The 18,816-nt window shown below is 45.6% G+C and overlaps 1 protein-coding gene across 4 annotated transcripts in view; it reads left to right on the top strand.

The window, feature by feature from the left end:
* LOC147426674 (structural maintenance of chromosomes protein 6B-like) overlaps positions 1-18,816 on the top strand; it is a 209,963-nt gene that overhangs the window by 189,994 nt on the left and 1,153 nt on the right. The gene's annotated exons all lie outside the window — the stretch shown is intronic.

An 18,816-nucleotide genomic window follows, 5' to 3' on the forward strand; every position in this document is an offset into this window, starting at 1 on the left:
AGGGACAGTTATGCCAGGCTTGCTCTTGAGTCATCCAGACAGCTGGCATTACAGGGAGATACATCATGTTGGTATGCACAGATGAGCTCATGGTTTCTGAGGCATGGTTTCAGCATGGACAGGCTGCCCCCTTTCCAGTATTCTCTTGATGCACCATCTTTGGCTCTTACACGGATGGAGACTACTAGACTCATTCGGCAAGATCTTATCCAGCTTGATAGCAAGAGGACATGGATAGAGCCATCACGGGAGGGGTACGAAGAGGGTTTTCTATAGAGAGCATCTTCTCCAACTCACGACAGACGGATTTGTCACACGGCCCAGTTACATGGACACACATTGCAAAGCTCACCGTAGACTCACACCCGCGGCACTCTCAATGACGGAGCATTGGAGCTAGGGAGATCAAGACACCCCTGACTGAGGAGAGGAGCTTAGCATCGACGGAGACTTCAACAGAGGGTTCGAGCCATACTTTGCTACAGATGAGAATGGATTCAGTGATCACTCATATCCCACATAGTTCTTGCTAGCAGTACTTCTAGTTTCATTTTGTTTTTTGTACCCAGACATGGTAATTATGGCTAATTTTGTGCTAATTTTTCCGATTTAACGCTTCTCTTAGTGCTAGGCTTCATTATGGCTGAGTCTGCCCTTGATCTCCGGAGTCATGACAGAAACTCAGCACTCTGAACTTTGTGTTGATGTATGCTCATGTGTGTGTGCGTGTGGTGTGTGTTGTGTTTGGGAGCATATGTTTGTACCTAGTTCTACACCCACTATTGGGCACTGACGACGTTAGTGGGGATGTCATGGTATTTAGTCAATACTATGCATGATGGAGCTGATGGTTATATTGTCTCGTGGGTGACTACCATGAGTCTATACCTTGCACTTTCCTTCAAGGGTGAATCTGGGTATATCCTGGATTCATCTAGGTATATTTTTTAGTCGTATAGCGGACATGCAAACCTCACATTGTGAAGTTTTCGTCCGAGTTACAACCAGTTGATATTGTGCTAATTCTTTCTATCTTTTGTGGTGCGTATGCCCTATCAACTACCTTTTCTTTTGTGCTAATTTTTCCAATTTAACGCTTCTCTTAGTGCTAGGCTTCATTATGGCTGAGTCTGCCCTTGATCTCCGGAGTCATGACAGAAACTCAGCACTCTGAACTTTGTGTTGATGTATGCTCATGTGTGTGTGCGTGTGGTGTGTGTTGTGTTTGGGAGCATATGTTTGTACCTAGTTCTACACCCACTATTGAGCACTGACGACGTTAGTGGGGATGTCGTGGTATTTAGTCAATACTGTGCATGATGGAGCTGATGGTTATATTGTCTCGTGGGTGACTACCATGAGTCTATACCTTGCACTTTCCTTCAAGGGTGAATCTGGGTATATCCTGGATTCATCTAGGTATATTGTTTTTTGTACCCAGACATGGTATGAGATTCACCAGTTTGTAACAGTTTTGTCTCATAGGTCATTTTGGCATGTTGAAGACGTTAATATATCATTTCATTTCATTTCTGGGTGTGTGTGTGTTTATTTTTATGTTCCCCAACGTTGTACTAGAGTCACACATGGATGTAACCTTTTGGTCTCTTTTAGGTGAGTACCAGCAAAAGCCAGGATATTCCAGTTATGCCATGTAGAGCCAGAGAGAGAGTTACATCACATTTGTCATTGTCCGGTATACTATGCAATACAAGGCCGCTTCCACTGTCTATTTAGAGAGGGCTTCGGAACCAGACATGGTATCAGATTCAACAGTTCGTAACAGTTTGGTCTCATAGGTCATTTTGGCCTCTTGAAGACATTAATATATCATTTCATTTCTCTCTCAAAGGAAGCACATTGTTGATTCTCCATTCCTTTGACCCCCTGGAGGCACCCAAAAGGTGCTTATCTACAGGGAAGTAAATCTGATACAATTGCTGGAAGGCAAAGTACAAGGCCGCCCATAGGCATAGAACCTGGGTGAATAGCTGAGGCCCATTGGAAACTGAAAGACCAAAACATAACGCCCGCAGGGTGAAATACAATGCTGCCTGTAGGCATAGAACTTGCAATTGGCCAAGTACCAAGACTGAACAACCATATAATTGAAAAAACCAGTGGAAAAACCCCTCTTAGTGAGGGTAAAAGTGCCTTTGGAAGTAGACGGAGAGCTGAGAGCAGAAGGTATCCACAGATGCCTCTGGAAGATAGGCACCTCATTGGTGCGAACTTCGAAGAATCCTTCAAGTAAGTGGTAAGGGGGCAGCATCTGTGATGCTACCCGAGACCACCAAGCCACCAAGAAGAAACCGAACCGGCAAGGAGGAGGATGGGCGAGAAACACATGTAGACACCTGATAGAATTGCAGCAATGCCACAAGGCAGAGACAGGCTGAGGAACAAGTCTTTTTTAATACGCGTCCCTTGGCCTGTCCCTCGTCCCCATCCCCATGTGACTATGACATGCGATAGTATTGGGGAGGCCAAATCCAATAAGCACTCTGCCTAGGACTCAACCAGGTGAGAGAGCATGCAAATCAATCGACGACAACCCCAATTGAGAAGCCTGGGTTGGCTCCAACTTGAGTGTGAATCAGAAGCGCACCGTGAAGCCACGCATGCACACACACACATACATACATTCCTCACAGACATACACAGACCCACCCACAAAACCCGAACTAAAACCAAACAAAAAGGAGAAACATGCAAACACACACAGACACACATACACACACACATGGGGATCCTCAAGCCCTCTCTCTCTCTCTCACACACACACACACACACATCCTCAAGCCCGCCTAAACACACACGCCGACCCACACAGAGAGGCATTTGGTCAGAGTCGGTCAAAGAATGGAAGCTGGGAGAAGGGAGGCGAGGGAAACAAGGCATAGCTCAGGGCAGGGGCAACACGGAGCCGCATGCAAGAAGCAAGAAACCCACAGGCTAGGAGCGGGAAGCAAGGGCATTGGAGAGCCATAGGCATGAAGCGAGGGCAACATACAGGCATAAGGTTGTAGCCACGCACAAAGCTCCATGTGCGCGAGATGTTGCCATGGTGGGTTGGCTATGCGTGAACAGCGGCAAATCAGAGGAGGGCGGCGAGCGAGGAGTTGATAGGGGAGAACACAATCGCGTGAGAGTCTGCAGAGGTAGAGTTTCGCGCAACAGTCCGCAGGTTCCTCTCTCTCTCTCTTTCCCACCCCCTCTCCCCAAAAAAAAAAAAAAAAACCTTGAATGAGAAACTTCATTGAGAGAGGATATTTCACTGATATATTGTATGTTTGGACTACGGATGTAATTTTCAGATAGGTAGCTCATTTCAGGCTTTAGCTTTAGGCTTACTTTTGTGTTTTTCTAAGATGAGGGTTTTCCTTCATTGTATGACTTGGACTCAAAGGTCACATTTTCCTTTAAGAGACATGAATATACTCTTTCTCTATGAGAGGTGTTGCAGAGGCGGAATTGACGAGGGGATATGCAACAGCATTAGGAGGACTAGCGAGGATATGTTCACAAGTGCATTTTCAAAAGCCACGCTCTAAGCATTGGCTATTTGACACTTTCGTCACTTCTACCATGCTTTATGGAGTGCAAACATGGGGGCCTAGCTTGGATCATCATAGTGGATGAGGACGCACTTATGATGCATGGAAATCCATGGAGAGACCACTTGTGTTCATGATCTCCAGGCTGAGTATGCACCTCTCTTATCTCACCAGTGGGAGATAAGAGACTGTCCGATAAAGAGGGATATGCCAAGAGGAGAGATTATGCAAGGTTTGCTATACAGAGCCAGAGACAGAGAAGCATTATATCTGCCAATTTATAATATACAATGAGATCCGCGGGCGTTTTCACTACTTATTCAAAGAGGGCTTTGGCACCTTATCCTGCATCCTGGATTACTATCATCAAACGTGCCTAGGTCTCTTCTTGCTGGAGACTCGTAGAGTGAGAGAGACTACCTTGAGGAGCAGAGGGTCTACACATAGATGATCCATACAAAGATAGATCACTACATTTTACAGAGGGACTACTCGGGATGACCCACCATAGGTTACGTAGTCACACCCTCACTGGGGCATCCTTCTTGATCAAGACATCTAGCTTGGCCGCCCACAGCGCCAGAGGATCTGACGATCATCATATTGAGGTGAGGTCTACATCAGAGGCTACGGAGCATTGTTAAGAGACATGGAAACCCCCCCCCCCCCCCTAGCAAGGCTACAGTGTCACTGGCAAAGGACAAGCGGTTAGTTGCAGTTGGGCTGGAGTTCACACTAGACGGACTCTCTCCTGGGCAGTGATAGGTAGCAAGTGATACGCGGATGGTGGTCTAGTGGACACCGTGGCCAGAGCACCACCACCTTAGTTTGGAGATAGGCTTAGCTGGCCGTTGGTGGCTCTTTAGGGGTACATATGTGTGGTTGGTTCCAGTTGTCGGGGATTCTATGATCATCATCTACTTTTCGTGTGGTCAAGAGTCGGGGGTCTATCATCTTGAGTTCACGCACAGCCCGTCTAGAGGTCCTCCTTGCACAGCTGAGCCTCGACACCCCCATTGTACCCATGAGTTCTGGGTTGGAGTTGAGAGTGCTGCCATGCTAGAGTCTGTATTGATTTCTTTGAGTTGAGTCGATGTTCGTATTGTTCAAGTTTCTCTACTAAGTCTTGCCATTGTTGTTCTGTTCTTCATCGTCTTCTGTGTTTTCATTCTGTGGTGGAGTGAGATCTCACGCACACTGCACTGAGGAGCACCCACCATAGAGAGCACGACACATTATCTCCACTACACCCCTTTCCCCCTTCTCAAGTTGACTATGGAGGACATTTAGGCCATACTATAGAGGCCTATTAGAGAGTTCATGGGATGATCACCATTGTATACTTTTTCCATTGTACCTCATTAGCCCTCATTTGATTGTACCCCTCCCCATACGTTTTGAGATTATGTATTATGTGATGATGATGATCATATTGCATACTACGAGCTAGTAGCAAGGGTGCAGATCTTGGAGGTACCCCAGTACTTATCATGCTTTACCTTGACGACATTGTTTTGATCTCTGAGTCATGAGAGGGCTTCTAACGGCATCTCGAGGCTCTTGGTGACTTTTATACACAGAGAGGGTTGATAGTAAAACTTAGGAAAACCAAGGTCATGATCTTTCATACTGTCAGGGATTGTCAGGAGTGCTACAGTCTTTATGGCCGCAAGTGGATAGGTAGAGGCAGTGAAGTCTTGTTACTCGTGGGGGAGAGAGTGGTTTGGAGCATAGGGACCAAACATGGATACATTACCACCCTTCCAGTATGACCCGAATTCACCCTTCATCCATTTCCAAGAATATTTATGCTGAGACTTTTGTCGCTCGCACGAAGATACTTTGTGTCTAGTTGTCTCTGAGAAACCATGCTTTGGGTGAGAAAATTTGAGTTCCGAAGGCTTTTGTGTGAGTGGTTCTTCCTGGTCGACCACTAAAGCGTCGGAAGAAGATGGCAGAGAAACTACATGTGTCGTTCGAGAAGCAGTATGGTGACTCCGAGAAGAGGTTTGCATCTGCATTTGATCCAAGCGAATGTGAATCGATGCGAGGCTTGTTGAAAGTGCTGCCATCTGTTCTTTGAAAACTGCTATCGAATCCTCGAGTAAAATATTGTCGTTGCCATCTTGTGATTCAGCCATGCCGACTTTTCAACAAAAACAGATACTTCGGGAGTGGAAAGTGCGTCTAGAACGGATTTCGGCTTTGGAGTTGGGGAATCGGGAATTATGATGACCTCCGGCTCGGGTAGGTGTGATTCCAGAATGAAAATAACCTCCCGCGAAGGAAGAGGATTCGCCGGCAAGTCTTCTTCGGGTCCTCGTCTACACACAAGAGGTACGGCGCGTCGAAGAATTCGTTTGCCATCACGCGCGCGGAGTGGTGGCGGAGAGTGTGCCAACGCTGAGGGAGAAGGAGCAAATCTGGCTGTCGCTTGTCATTTTGTGATTTTTATAATTATCAGATTATTGGTTTGCCACACTTTATTGAATTTGGGACAGCCAGGCCAATTTGGGGTTGGCCGGCCACTTAACTTAAAACCTTTGGTTGATGTGTTTTTTTTAAAAATGATGCGCTGTAGATTGCTTACGTAAAAACAAAAGACCAGCGAAAAGTTCAGCCAACGCTGAATTCAGCCCAACGCTTCAGTCCAACAATTTCAGCAATTCAACGATTTGCACAAAGGCATGGCTCTCTGCGAAGAGGTGCGAGCATTGGCGAAGGGTGCGTGAAAATTTCAGCAAAGCAGCCCAGTGATTGCAGCCTCAATTTGCACAAAGGGGCATGGCTCTTGGGGAGGGGTGCTAGCAAGAGAGAAGGGGTGCGAACCTTGGGAAGGGGGTAGCCACCTACTGGTGTTAGGAACATAGTACTCAGACAGGATCTTTTGCAGCTCTACATTAGAGAGGCATGGATCGCACCTAGACAACCTCTTCTCCCAAGATGTTGTAATACAATGAGCACTTGTTGACCATGCTAGACGAGGGATCATCTAGAGAGCACGTTATATGGCCATACACATACATGCCACATAGCTCCCGAGTGGTGATTGGTGAGTTGTAGGTATCATCACACCAGCTAGAGATACAGATCTTAAAAGTTGCTCATACCCCCGAGCAGAGAGGTTTTGCTAGGTTTTCATAGAGAGGGTGATTGTGAACGAAGAGCACATTTGTTTGCAAATGTAGAGCATATAAGAGTGGCAGTGAGAGATATGAGGCTCTTTGTAAAGGGAGGGCACGACAACAACGTTGTGCCAACTGAAAAGAATAGATTGGAATAAAACTTTTAGCACTTCAAAACAATTGAATTGAAGAGAGAGAGAGAGAGAGAGTGGAAGAGTTCCACTCCAAGTCTGCACTGGCTCCAAGCCCTGGCGCCCCTTTTGGTATTTCTTTATATTGCTTTAACAAGTTACAAAACCTCGAGGCTCTACTCTGCTACTCCGCAAGGTAGGATGCCAAAGAGAGTGCCCGGTACATCCAAAAGCTATGGGTCCAAAATCAAGCGCCCAATGGGCTATCCATACAACGTTGCCTCGTTTATCATCAACTGCGAGGGTTGATCTGTACAAGGATCCCACATCATCATCTCCTCGCGATTTGATGGTCTTCAGGTCTTTCTAGGGTTTTTAGGCCCCTCGACCAAAGTCTGCAAGTTGGTAGGGCTAGGATTCTTAATCCTAACCCCTTTAGTCTTCAGGTTAGGTTTTAGGCCCCTCGGTTGTCTTCAGTAACTTGGTTGGGCTTAGGTTTTTGGGGTCCTTACGCTACTTGATCTTCAAATAGTGCCACGTCATCAGTTTCTGACACTCTTTACACAACTCTACAACAAATCATGGAGTCTAGAATGTGCTAGTTTGGCCGTTTCTAGTGGAGATACATAGACATAGAGAGACTATTGCCACTTGTAGCGGCACCAACGGATGGCAGACGGTCATAGCTTACAAACTTCTTCAAAGGACCACAACCCTACCGCAACCCCACACAGACACAAAGAGGGATCACCCAGAGCAATATGAGATGGTCAAAGACGCCCCGGAGCTTCAAGATACAGAGCTTCCAGACTCCATCGCATAGAGATGTCGGAGATCCAAACTCACCACCACCAAGCAACACAAGAGAGGTTTGCTTGGATGTTGGCAAACCCAGCCATGATCATACGCAAAAGCCCTCCCACCACACTCACCCAATGTGACATAGAATGGAGCTAGTTAGCTTGATGGAACTTCATGATTGTACTTCCTTGAGCATATAAATGGGCACCCATACCTCCTAAAGATAGAGTTCGATACTACCCCCCCCCACCCTCGGGCCCCCCTACATATACCATATATCTTGTATCCTAGCCTTTCATGAATCACTCCTCCTACTGTCCCCTACCACAAGACCATATTTTGTTAGTCTGTAGTGCTTTCCCAATAGATAAAGAACACACATGAATATTTGATTTGTCGCATAGTCTGACTTCGGCCTCTAATAGACATAAACGAATTTTTTTCCTAGAAAGTAATAGTATTTGGAAATTGTGTGGAAGTGGCGGAGCCATCGTAATAGATAGCTTAGATATCTTGGTCTTCACCGAGTACATAAATGGTATGCTGTAACAAACTGCTGACGTGTCAACAAGCCAATGGAGAACCGGCAGGTTAGGGCTCCTCGAGTCTATAATCCTAGCCAACTTGCTCATCCCGGCCGAGGGGCCTAAACCCTAGTAGGAGCAAAAGAAGAAGTCTTCACCAACTTAATGATCCTCACCGAGTGGCCCAGTTTTTAAAGATAAGGATTAGGATTAAACACTAACCCCCAACCACTCAAAGAGCTTCCCACGTGGCAAGAGCAACGCAAAATGCGAAAATTCTGTACTGTTTTGCCACGTTATCATTCGTATGGACTGCCACGTCAGGATATCAGTAGATGTTACGGAAATCCTCCTCAGAGTTCAAGCTTTTGGTCTTTAGGGTTTTAGACCCTCGGTCGGTGCTCCATATGTTCTTTCAATTGGTTGGTTCAATTTCTCTTGTCCACTCAACTATTTCTCTTCCAGTTGGGCGTGCCACATCATAACTTTGTAACATTCCCCCCTCTTGAAAGAATTGTAATCGCTCTCGATTACGCTTGCAAAAACAGCCAAACTTTCTTTAATAGACACTGACTCTATGTACTCATGCACCAATCGATTACTTCTACAAAGACTTCAGTCATTGATCAATCACATTTCTGTTGAGGTACAAATCTTGATCATTATAACCATTTACCAATCACATCCAGACCACGCTAATCTTTTGACAAATGTCTTGATCTACTAAATCTTGCTATTATCAGATTCATATCCTTTCATTTCACATTTCAACCAAGCAAACCATTCCTACGACCTTCCCCACAAGACAGTACATCCACATAGCATACAATTCACAAAATCAAACACTTAGTTCATACGGAATACTCGTGTTTCAATCATTCAATCTAGCCACCTCATTCCGTCCAGAGCTCTTGATGCACCGCTACCATCTGATTCTCTTACTGCTCTAGAATCCTATGATGAGTTGTCATCTGGCTTCCTTCATTCATTCTCTCCACTAGGAGACTCTTTCCTTGTTGAGGTGGATACTATCCTATTTGTAGATAAGTCAATGAGCCGGCATGCATCCCAAATGTGCTTAGCATGTCCCATAAGTCTTTGAATAGAGTCAGACTTTTGTTCTAGAACCACAACAAAACGGCTCAATCTGATTCGTAAGTAATCTTCCGAAACGAAGGCACTGTATCCCAAAACCTTTGGCAGTAGTCATCCAATGAATCTTTCTTAGTCGTTCTCAAATGATGCCAAGCCATGATGACATCTCTTTCATATTTGTCCGATATCCAAGTTGACATGAAATTTTTCTTTAATTTTACCCATGTTGCAAGTGCTTCTTTGCATAACAACAGAATAGAGCACCATGTCTGTGCAGTTCCTTTCAAGTAAGATGCTGCCCTTCGCACCTTGGAGTGTTCCGTGAACCAACCTCCACAGAAGGCGACGTCAAACTGTTGTATAAACTCAAGGCCTCGATGGGTATCCTGGTAGCCTGAAAATGTCTCAAACATGACGGCTTGACCCCCTTCCTTGAACTCCTCGGTCTTCTTGCTCATTTGTTCACTGTGAGAAGAGGACGAGCTCTCCTCCTTTGAACTGCTAGATGGCCTCCCATGCCTCCTAGACTTTTCACAAATCTACTTTTTTTGCTTTTCTTGCTTTTTCTCTGCTTCCTTCGCCTTTTCTCATCCTTTCTGGAACCAGAGGACGAAGAATTGTCGGATCTCTCTGAAGACGAAGAAAAATCTAGGTCATTCTTGAAACAAACACTCTTCTTGGATCTGATTGCCACCTCGAAAGTTGTTTTCCGACGCAAATAACCGAGGAAATCTACCGATTTCCTCTTCTTCCGAGAGTGCTTCAAGCCTTTCATTATCTGGTTCATCTTCTTGTCAAGAGCTTTGTCCGGCTCTTTTTGCGAGTATAATTTTTGCTTATATGCACTCGTCTGTCCTTTCAACTTTCTTCCCGACTTGAAAGGAGAATCAATGGCCTCTTGCCATCTCGCGTGAATCTCATCCATCAGTTAAGTCTTGAGATACTTCATATATTTCGGGTTCTAAGAGTACTTCATTAATCTTTTCACACACGTGTCAACCTGCAGTTGACGTTTGTACTCCGCTGTGGCAAACGTCTCCGCCGAAAATTTGCCCAAATCTTTATGAGTTCCTGCGCCGGATTTCAACTTTTCTTTCGCCATCCCACTAAGAGGTGTTAACGTTGTCAGATTCTCCATGAGAACCCATGTGTGGTTTTGGATTCTTATGGCTTATGCCCCTTAAGACAGAGCGATGAAGACGGAAGTGCGCCCAATGCGCGATGGACTATGGGTGGAGTGGCTAACAAAATCTTGACTGCTCTATCAGATTCTCCTTGAGAACCCTTGTGTGCTGCAGAATGTATCGGATCCTCCGTAAAAGAAGAATCTTTTTGAGCCCGAGTTGTGGCCTAACCCAAGCGATTAGTGAGCTTGCAGACCTCCTCACACTAGAGAAGTTTCAAGTATGGGTCTATGGCCTTGTGTATGAGTGGAGCTTCAATGGCTGGATTCAACGTGTGCTTCTTTGTTTCTGTCTCTTGAATAAGTGGTGTTTGTTATCGAATAAGCCATTAGCTCTCACAATCAAAGGCCCGGTGCCTTCGTTGTCGAACCACGAACTTTTCGACCCCAGGCCTCATACAAGATCTCTGGCACTTAAATATCCGAGAGACATGGATCACATCCCCAAACATCCTCTTCCGCTGAAGATGCTGAATTACAGAGATTGCTTCGGCACTATCCTAGAGAATGGCTTCATTCAGAGGCCAAGGTATATGGGCACATATATGCCACACAGTGCTAGTGTACCCCAAGACAAAAGTACAAAAAGCATCAAAGGAAATATTTGTCATATACAATGAATAAAACAAGGCTAGACCTTGTTCAACCTCTTTGATCTCGTAACATAAACAACTCTTCTATGAGATACAAGAGTTGGAAAGCTTTCCTCATAGTGCTGTTAACACAGTTACAGCCCGGTGCCTTCGTTGTTGAACCGCGAACTTTTCGACCCCAGGGCCTCATACAAGATCTCTGGCATTTAAATATCCGAGAGACATGGACCACACCCCCAAACATCCTCTTCCGTTGAAGATGCTGAATTACAGAGATTGCTTCGGCACTATCCTAGAGAATGGCTTCATTCAGAGGCCAAGGTATATGGGCACATATATGCCACACAGTGCTAGTGTACCCCAAGATAAAAGTACAAAAAGCATCAAAGGAAATATTTGTCATATACAATGAATAAAACAAGGCTAGACCTTGTTATTCAACCTCTTTGATCTCGTAACATAAACAACTCTTCTATGAGATACAAGAGCTGGAAAGCTTTCCTCATAGTGCTATTAACACAGTTACACGAATGCCATCTCTATCTGAACTATGTAAAGAAGATGTAATAGATAGCGTGTCATCAAGGGGATCTGAGGAGGGTGGTGGAATTCGATGAGTAGAATCCGTGCGACTATAAACCATGGTAGCTAGAGGCACTTCTGCTTGCCTCTGTCTCATGTGTCTGCTTTTCTTGCATACTTGTATACTTGAGGTACATAGCTGTATGTTTGCTTGTCATACTTGTAAATGAGCCACTAGTCATAGAGCTCCATCCCACCTCTACAGTGCACTATCATGTTACCAACCCCCGGCCATTGTACACTACAGCTTCTAGTTCCACCACATGTTTCCTTTTTTATTGGGATGATAGAGGAGATACCTTGGTTGTAAAGTGATTTGTCTAGTTTTTCAATAAAATCTTTGTTTCTCTCTCAGAGTACATATGAGGATGAATTCATGACCCATTATATCACCATCTTGTATTGGGCACCCATTATCATACCCCACGGAGTTCCAGCTAGTAGCACCCAGGGGTCCTTCTGTAGGCCGGCGGGATGGTTGGAGACGTATGGAGAGGCCCTTGGTATCTATGATCTCTCGACTGATCAGAGCCAAGGCCTTCGTATCCTACGCGAGCAGAGCTAGCTGCCCCTCCTATAGAGATTGAGGCGCTTACCAGATCAGTCTCTTTTGTGCACAGGTTGTGGGATACTACTAGAGACAGATATGATAGACTGGCCCTTGAGTCTTCCAGACAGTTAGCTCTGCAGGGGGACACTTCATGCTAGTATGCACAGATGACATCATGGTTTCAGACGCATGGTTTCACCATGGACAGGTTGTCCCCTTTCTAGTGTACTCTTCAGGCACCCTCTATGTCTCTTACACGGGTGGTCACCACCTGATCCAGTTGGATACCAGGAGGACCTGGATAGAGTGCCACAGGAGTTGGGCACGAAGATGGCTTTCTATAGAGAGCATCTTCTCCACCTCATAGGAGATGGGTTTGTGATTCGACCCAGCTACATGGACACACATATGTCTCATGGTTTGCGGTGTGCCATTTGTCACGAGGATGTGGCAATTGTTATGTCACGAGGACGTGGCAATTGCTAACCTTAGTTGTTGCTTTCTTTCCAATGATTTTTGTTTTATTTTTGAGACCCTCTTTTTGAAGTTGCAAATGGTCGGACATTGTATGGCCAATGTGAACGGTAGTTTCACCCGCAGATGGGAAGTTGGTCGGCACTAGAATTCGTATAGTAAGAGGATGTCTAGGCTGAGTGCAAGGTCATGTAGGTCCCCCCGTCGCACTTAGCAAGTTGGTGGATACTAGGAAGTGAACTCAGTAAAGGCATAAAGTCAAGGTGGGATCACCAACAGAAAGTATCCGACAGTTGGGCCACATTGCACTTTTGGATACGGTCCCAATGAGGATAGATGGTCAGATGACCAGTGGGAGTTCAACGGAAGCATCTCCTAAAAATTAGGGAACTGTTATTTTGGGCAGTGAAATGTGTTCGCGTCATTACCTTCAGAATGACAAGGGGAACGTTTTATTACTCTGCTGCAAAGTCAACCGATGCACCAGTTGAGAGATTTAAAAAAAAGAAGTCCAATGCGGGGAAATTGTATGCATGAGTGCCAAAAAAGAAGCCCAATGCGGGGAAATTGTATGCATGAGTGCCAAGTGATACTTTTTGGTCAATTTACCAAGTTTGGGGAAACAGAACTCGTAACTGACTTTTTGGAACAGTTTTGGAAGCTGATAACTCTGATTTTCAGCCATTTCTTTCCATTTTTTAGCTTCCCATGACTTTACCTAGGACCAAGGAGTTCATTTTCAGCATTGGAAGGCATCAGATGCGTGTTTACAGGGTTGTTTTGCTACGTTTCCAGCGATACGCAGGTTTTGGCAGCCATGAAAATCTTCCCCTTTTGCATCTATTTGGTCACAGATGCATTACAGGTCAAGCGCAAAAGAGGGAGCGCTGAATTTTCAGATGGGAAAGGCCTCGTTTTGCAATTGTCACAGGTTAAGAGCTATGGAGTGCTTTCTTTCCCTCTTATGTACAGTCCAGTGCCAGGAGTGATTCCCTGCACGCTACGCACTGCTCTCTCTCTCTCTCTCCCTACGAGCAGTTATGTTATGCCCCTCGAGTGGGCTTCTCATTTGACCAATGTACAGCTGTGGGGGTTTATGCTTCTGTGCCGAGGCAAGAGCCTCTCTAAGTAGCAATAGGTGTAGCTAACTGCTACACCAAAGCAAGCACCGGTGAGGGTGATAACCTCACCACACAGGTGCATTTTCAGCACTGCGTTTTCGCTGAAATTGGACTGTTTTGCAGCCGTCATGATGCCGGGAGCATTGGGAACAGTGCCCCATTGATAGACGACAGTTTGGGGGCTGTTTAGGGCTGAAAACAGAGGAAAAACCAATAATTACAGCGTGCTGTAATTATTGTTTTTTTGCGGGAAACAGAGGGTCTATGCTATTGGAAACGAGTCTGAGCTTGGGAAACTGTTGAGGGCAAGTTTTGGGGCCGTTATGTTGCCAAACTTTTACTTGCACAGGTGCCATCTAGCTGGATGCACATGAACGTCTCAAGGACTTTGGTTTTGTAGCTTATTCTTCATTCTTGAAGAGTAATAAAGAAATACCGAAAGGGGCGCCAACCTTTGGGGCCTACAGGTGTCACTGTTTGCTCGGGAGCATTCTAGCTTCTTGGCCGTGCCATTGTTTTGAAGTGTAATTCCAGTCTCAGTTATATGTTCCTTTTAAGTCACTGCTTTGTGTTGTAAAGTCAAGTGTTAAAGAATCGGATGAAAGTTAACGTCTACCGCCCTATGGGCCGGTTCCATAGTTCCATTGCCGGGATATCAATCACTTTTTTCTCAAGAAGGGAGCTTGGTTGTTTTGGGTAAAGACACAGAGTATAGGAACGCGGAATTATACTATGGTCGACAAAGGGAAGGGCATTATGGAAGAGGGTTCCTCTTTACAGGACAGACAGGAAATTCTGCATGTTCGCCCTGCCAAAAAGTAGTCAAATTAGGACTGATTTTCTGCTACCCTTTTAGGGTTTGCAAGTACGAACGAAGATGAGATAGGGAGAGGTCTCACGGTGATAGATTGGCCACTAGATCTCTTGCGGGAGTGATGTGGGTCTGCCAGATGACACGCTGCTCGCCGATTCTTTGAGGCGATTGCTTGGATTCTTTGACGCATTGGTAAATCATCTTGAAATTTGAGCTTACTTGGTCGTGGTAGTACGCTACAGTGTTGCGGAATTATGCTCGTTTGCAAAGGCAAGAGCCTCTTGCACAAGTAAAAAGTTAAAGGACAAGTTGCAAGATGCTATGTGGTGAAGTTCAAGAACTATCCACCTATGGATGCAAAGTGGATGGAAGAGCATGAACTGTCGGAGTCGCCAAATGTATTGTAGCTTTACCTTGAAGCCTTTGGGTTACAGCCTACCTATGCCCCAACCTAACATGTGCAAAGGAGGGGTAATGATAGAGCTAGCACATCAAATCTACATATGAATTCAGTGAAATAGATGGAAATGACAAAAGTATGAAGGTCTCATTAAGTCATTTGTATCTATGTGTTACGACTTTTCTTACGGATACATGCGATGATAAAAGAGTGCTAACAACACAAGATCATCAGTGGCATGTATTTTTGGTATGCCATCGAGGACGTTTGCGATTTCAAGAGGGGGGTATGTCACGAGGACGTGGCAACTATTATGTCACGAGGACGTGGCAATTGCTAACCTTAGTTGTTGCTTTCTTTCCAATGATTTTTGTTTTATTTTTGAGACCCTCTTTTTGAAGTTGCAAATGGTCGGACATTGTATGGCCAATGTGAACAGTAGTTTCACCCGCAGATGGGAAGTTGGTCGACACTAGAATTCGTATAGTAAGAGGATGTCTAGGCTCAGTGCAAGGTCATGTAGGTCCCCCAGTCGCACTTAGCAAGTTGGTGGATACTAGGAAGTAAACTCGATAAAGGCATAAAGTCAAAGGTGGGATCACCAACACAAAGTATCCGACAGTTGGGCCACATTGCACTTTTGGATGCGGTCCCAATGAGGATAGATGGTCAGATGACCAGTGGGAGCCCAACGGAAGCAACTCCTAAAAATTAGAGAACTGCTATTTTGGGCAGTGAAATGTGTTCACGTCATTACCTTCAGAATGACAAGGGGAACGTTTTATTACTCTGCTGCAAAGTCAACCGATGCACCAGTTGAGAGATTTTAAAAAAAGAAGCCCAATGCGGGGAAATTGTATGCATAAGTGCCAGGTGATACTTTTTGGCCAATTTACCAAGTTTGGGAGAACAGAACTCGTAACTGACTTTTTGGAGTAGTTTTGGAAGCTGATAACTCTGATTTTTAGCCATTTCTTTCCATTTTTGAGCTTCCCATGACTTTACCTAGGACCAAGGAGTTCATTTTTAGCATTGGAAGGCATCAGATGCGTGTTTACAGGGTTGTTTTGCTACGTTTCCAACGATACGCAGGTTTTGGCAACCATGAAAATCTTCCCCTTTTGCATCTATTTGGTCACAGATGCATTACAGGTCAAGCGCAAAAGAGAGAGCGCTTAATTTTTAGTTGGGAGAGGCCTCATTTTGCTTTTGTCACAGGTTAAGAGCTATAGAGTGCTTTCTTTTCCTCTTATGTATAGTGTGGTGCCAAGAGTGATGCCCTGCACGCTACGCGCTGCTCTCTCTCTCTCTCCTACGAGCAGTTATGTTATGCCCCTCGAGTGGGCTTCTCATTTGACCAATGTACAGTTGTGGGGATTTATGCTTCTGTGCCGAGGCAAGAGCCTCTCTGAACAGGAACGGGTGTAGCTAACTGCTACACCAAAGCAAGCACCGGTGAGGGTGATAACCTCACCACACAGGTGCATTTTCAGCGTTGCGCATTCGTTGAAATTGGACTGTTTTGCAGCCGTCATGATGCCGGGAGCATTGGGAACAATGTTCCACTGTTAGACGGCAGTTCGGGGTCTGTTTAGGGCTGAAAACAAAGGAATTACAGCGTGCTGTAATTACTGTTTTTGCGCAGGAAACGGGGGGTCTATGCTATTGGAAACGAGTCGGAGCTTGGGAGACTGTCGAAGGCAAGTTTTGGGGCCGTTATGTTGCCGAAATTTTGCTTGCACAAGTGCCATCTAGCTGGATGCACATGAACGTCTCAAGGACTTGGGTTTTGTAGCTTATTCCTCATTCCTGAAGAGTAATAAAGAAATACCGAAAGGGGTGCCAACCTTTGGGGCCTACAGGTGTCACTGTCTGCTTGGGAGCATTCTAGCTTACTGGCCATGATTTTGTTTTGAAGTGTAATTCCAGTCTCAGTTGCAGGTTCCTTTTAGGTCATTGCTTTGTGTCGTAAAGTCAAGTGTTAAATAATCGGGTGAAAGCTAACGTCTACCACCCTACGGGCCAGTTCCACCATTGGTCAAATACGCACATCCTCACATCAACTGGAGATTGAGACTGGTAGATTTAGAGGGATAACAGCAGACATCAGGCTATGCCGCTTATGCCAGTTAGAGCCAAAGACAGAGCTACATTATATATGTCATTGCACAGTGTACTATGAGATACGGTGCCGTTTCCACTGCTTATTCAGAGAGGGTTTCGGTACTTTCTCTAAGGTCATGAGTTATGAGGATGAGAGATGTCTTGGGCTATATCTACTTGAGTTACACAGATATAGAGACACTTTATTAGGGAGAGATAGAGAGAGACAGTCCCAGAGACAGATTACAGATTTCTTTTCACTAGATATGGAACAGCCAGAGGAGTAGTTATCATTGCAGACCTCGTCGGCCCACACTCATTTGACCACTACCGGCACTCTCATCGACCGAGCACTAGAGCTACGGAGATCTAGACGGCCACGATTGAGGAAAGGGGCTACGCAGCATTGACGGAGACTACAGCAGAGGATTTGAGCCATACTCTCTCGATATCCAGAGTGCAGATGAGGATGGATTCTAGTAGTAGTATCTAGTTCTTTTGTACCCAGACATGGTATTATATTCACCATTTTGTAATAGATTGGTCTCATAGGTCATTTTGGCCTTTTGAAGACGTTAATATGACATTTCATTTCTCTCTCTCTCTCTCTCTCTCTCTCTCTCTCTCTCTCTCTCTCTAGGCCAGGATGGTTGGAGACGTATGGAGAGGCCCTTGGTATCTATGATCTCCCGATTGATTAGAGCCAAGGCCTCCGTACCTCACGCGATCATTCGAGCAGAGCTAGCTGCCCCCCCCATGGAGATTGAGGCGCTTACCAGATCAGTGTCCTTTGTGCACAGCCTATGGGATACTACTAGAGACAGATATGCTAGACTGGCCCTTGAGTCTTCCAGACAGTTAGCTCTACAGGGGGACACTTCATGCTGGTATGCACAGATGACTTCATGGTTTCAGACGCATGGCTTCACCATGGACAGGTTGCCCCCTTTCCAGTATTCTCTTCAGGCACCCTCGCTGTCTCTTACACGGGTGGAGATCACTAGACTCATTCGTCAGGACCTGATCCAGCTCGACACCAGGAGGACATGGATAGAGCCGCCTCAGGAGTTGAGCACGAAGATGGCTTTCTATAGAGAGCATCTTCTCCACCTCACAGGAGATGGGTTTGTGATTCGACCCAGCTACATGGACACACATATGTCTCATGGTTTGCGTTGTGCCATTGGTCAGATACGCACATCCTCACATCAGCTCGAGATTGAGACTGGTAGATTCAGAGGGATACCAGCAGACATCAAGATATGCCGATTATGCCAGAGAGAGCCAGAGACAGAGTTGCACTACATATGTCATTGCACAGTGTTCTATGAGATACGGGGGCGTTTCCACTGCTTATTCAGAGAGGGTGTTGGCACAGGTATAGAGACACTTTACTAGGGAGAGCTAGAGAGAGGCAGTCCCAGAGACACATTACAGATTTCTTTTCACTAGATATGGGACAGCCAGAGGAGCAGCCACCACTGCAGAGCTCGTCCCACACTCATTCGACCACTACTGGCACTCTCATCGACCGAGCATTGGAGCTACAGAGATACAGACGACGGCGACTGAGGGGAGGAGCAACACAGCATCGACGGAGACTACAACAGAAGATTCGAGCCATACTCTCTCGACATCCAGAGTGCAGATGAGGATGGATCCTCACCATTTCTTCCATCTTTGTTTCACACACTGTTACATCCAGTTTACCGGGTACCTATTGTATCAGCTGCTACACCCACGTAGTTTTAGATTGTAGTAGT

The sequence above is a fragment of the Adiantum capillus-veneris genome, chromosome 24, assembly GCF_014529385.1.
Source record: "Adiantum capillus-veneris isolate H3 chromosome 24, ASM1452938v2, whole genome shotgun sequence".
Taxonomy (NCBI): Eukaryota; Viridiplantae; Streptophyta; class Polypodiopsida; order Polypodiales; family Pteridaceae; genus Adiantum; species Adiantum capillus-veneris.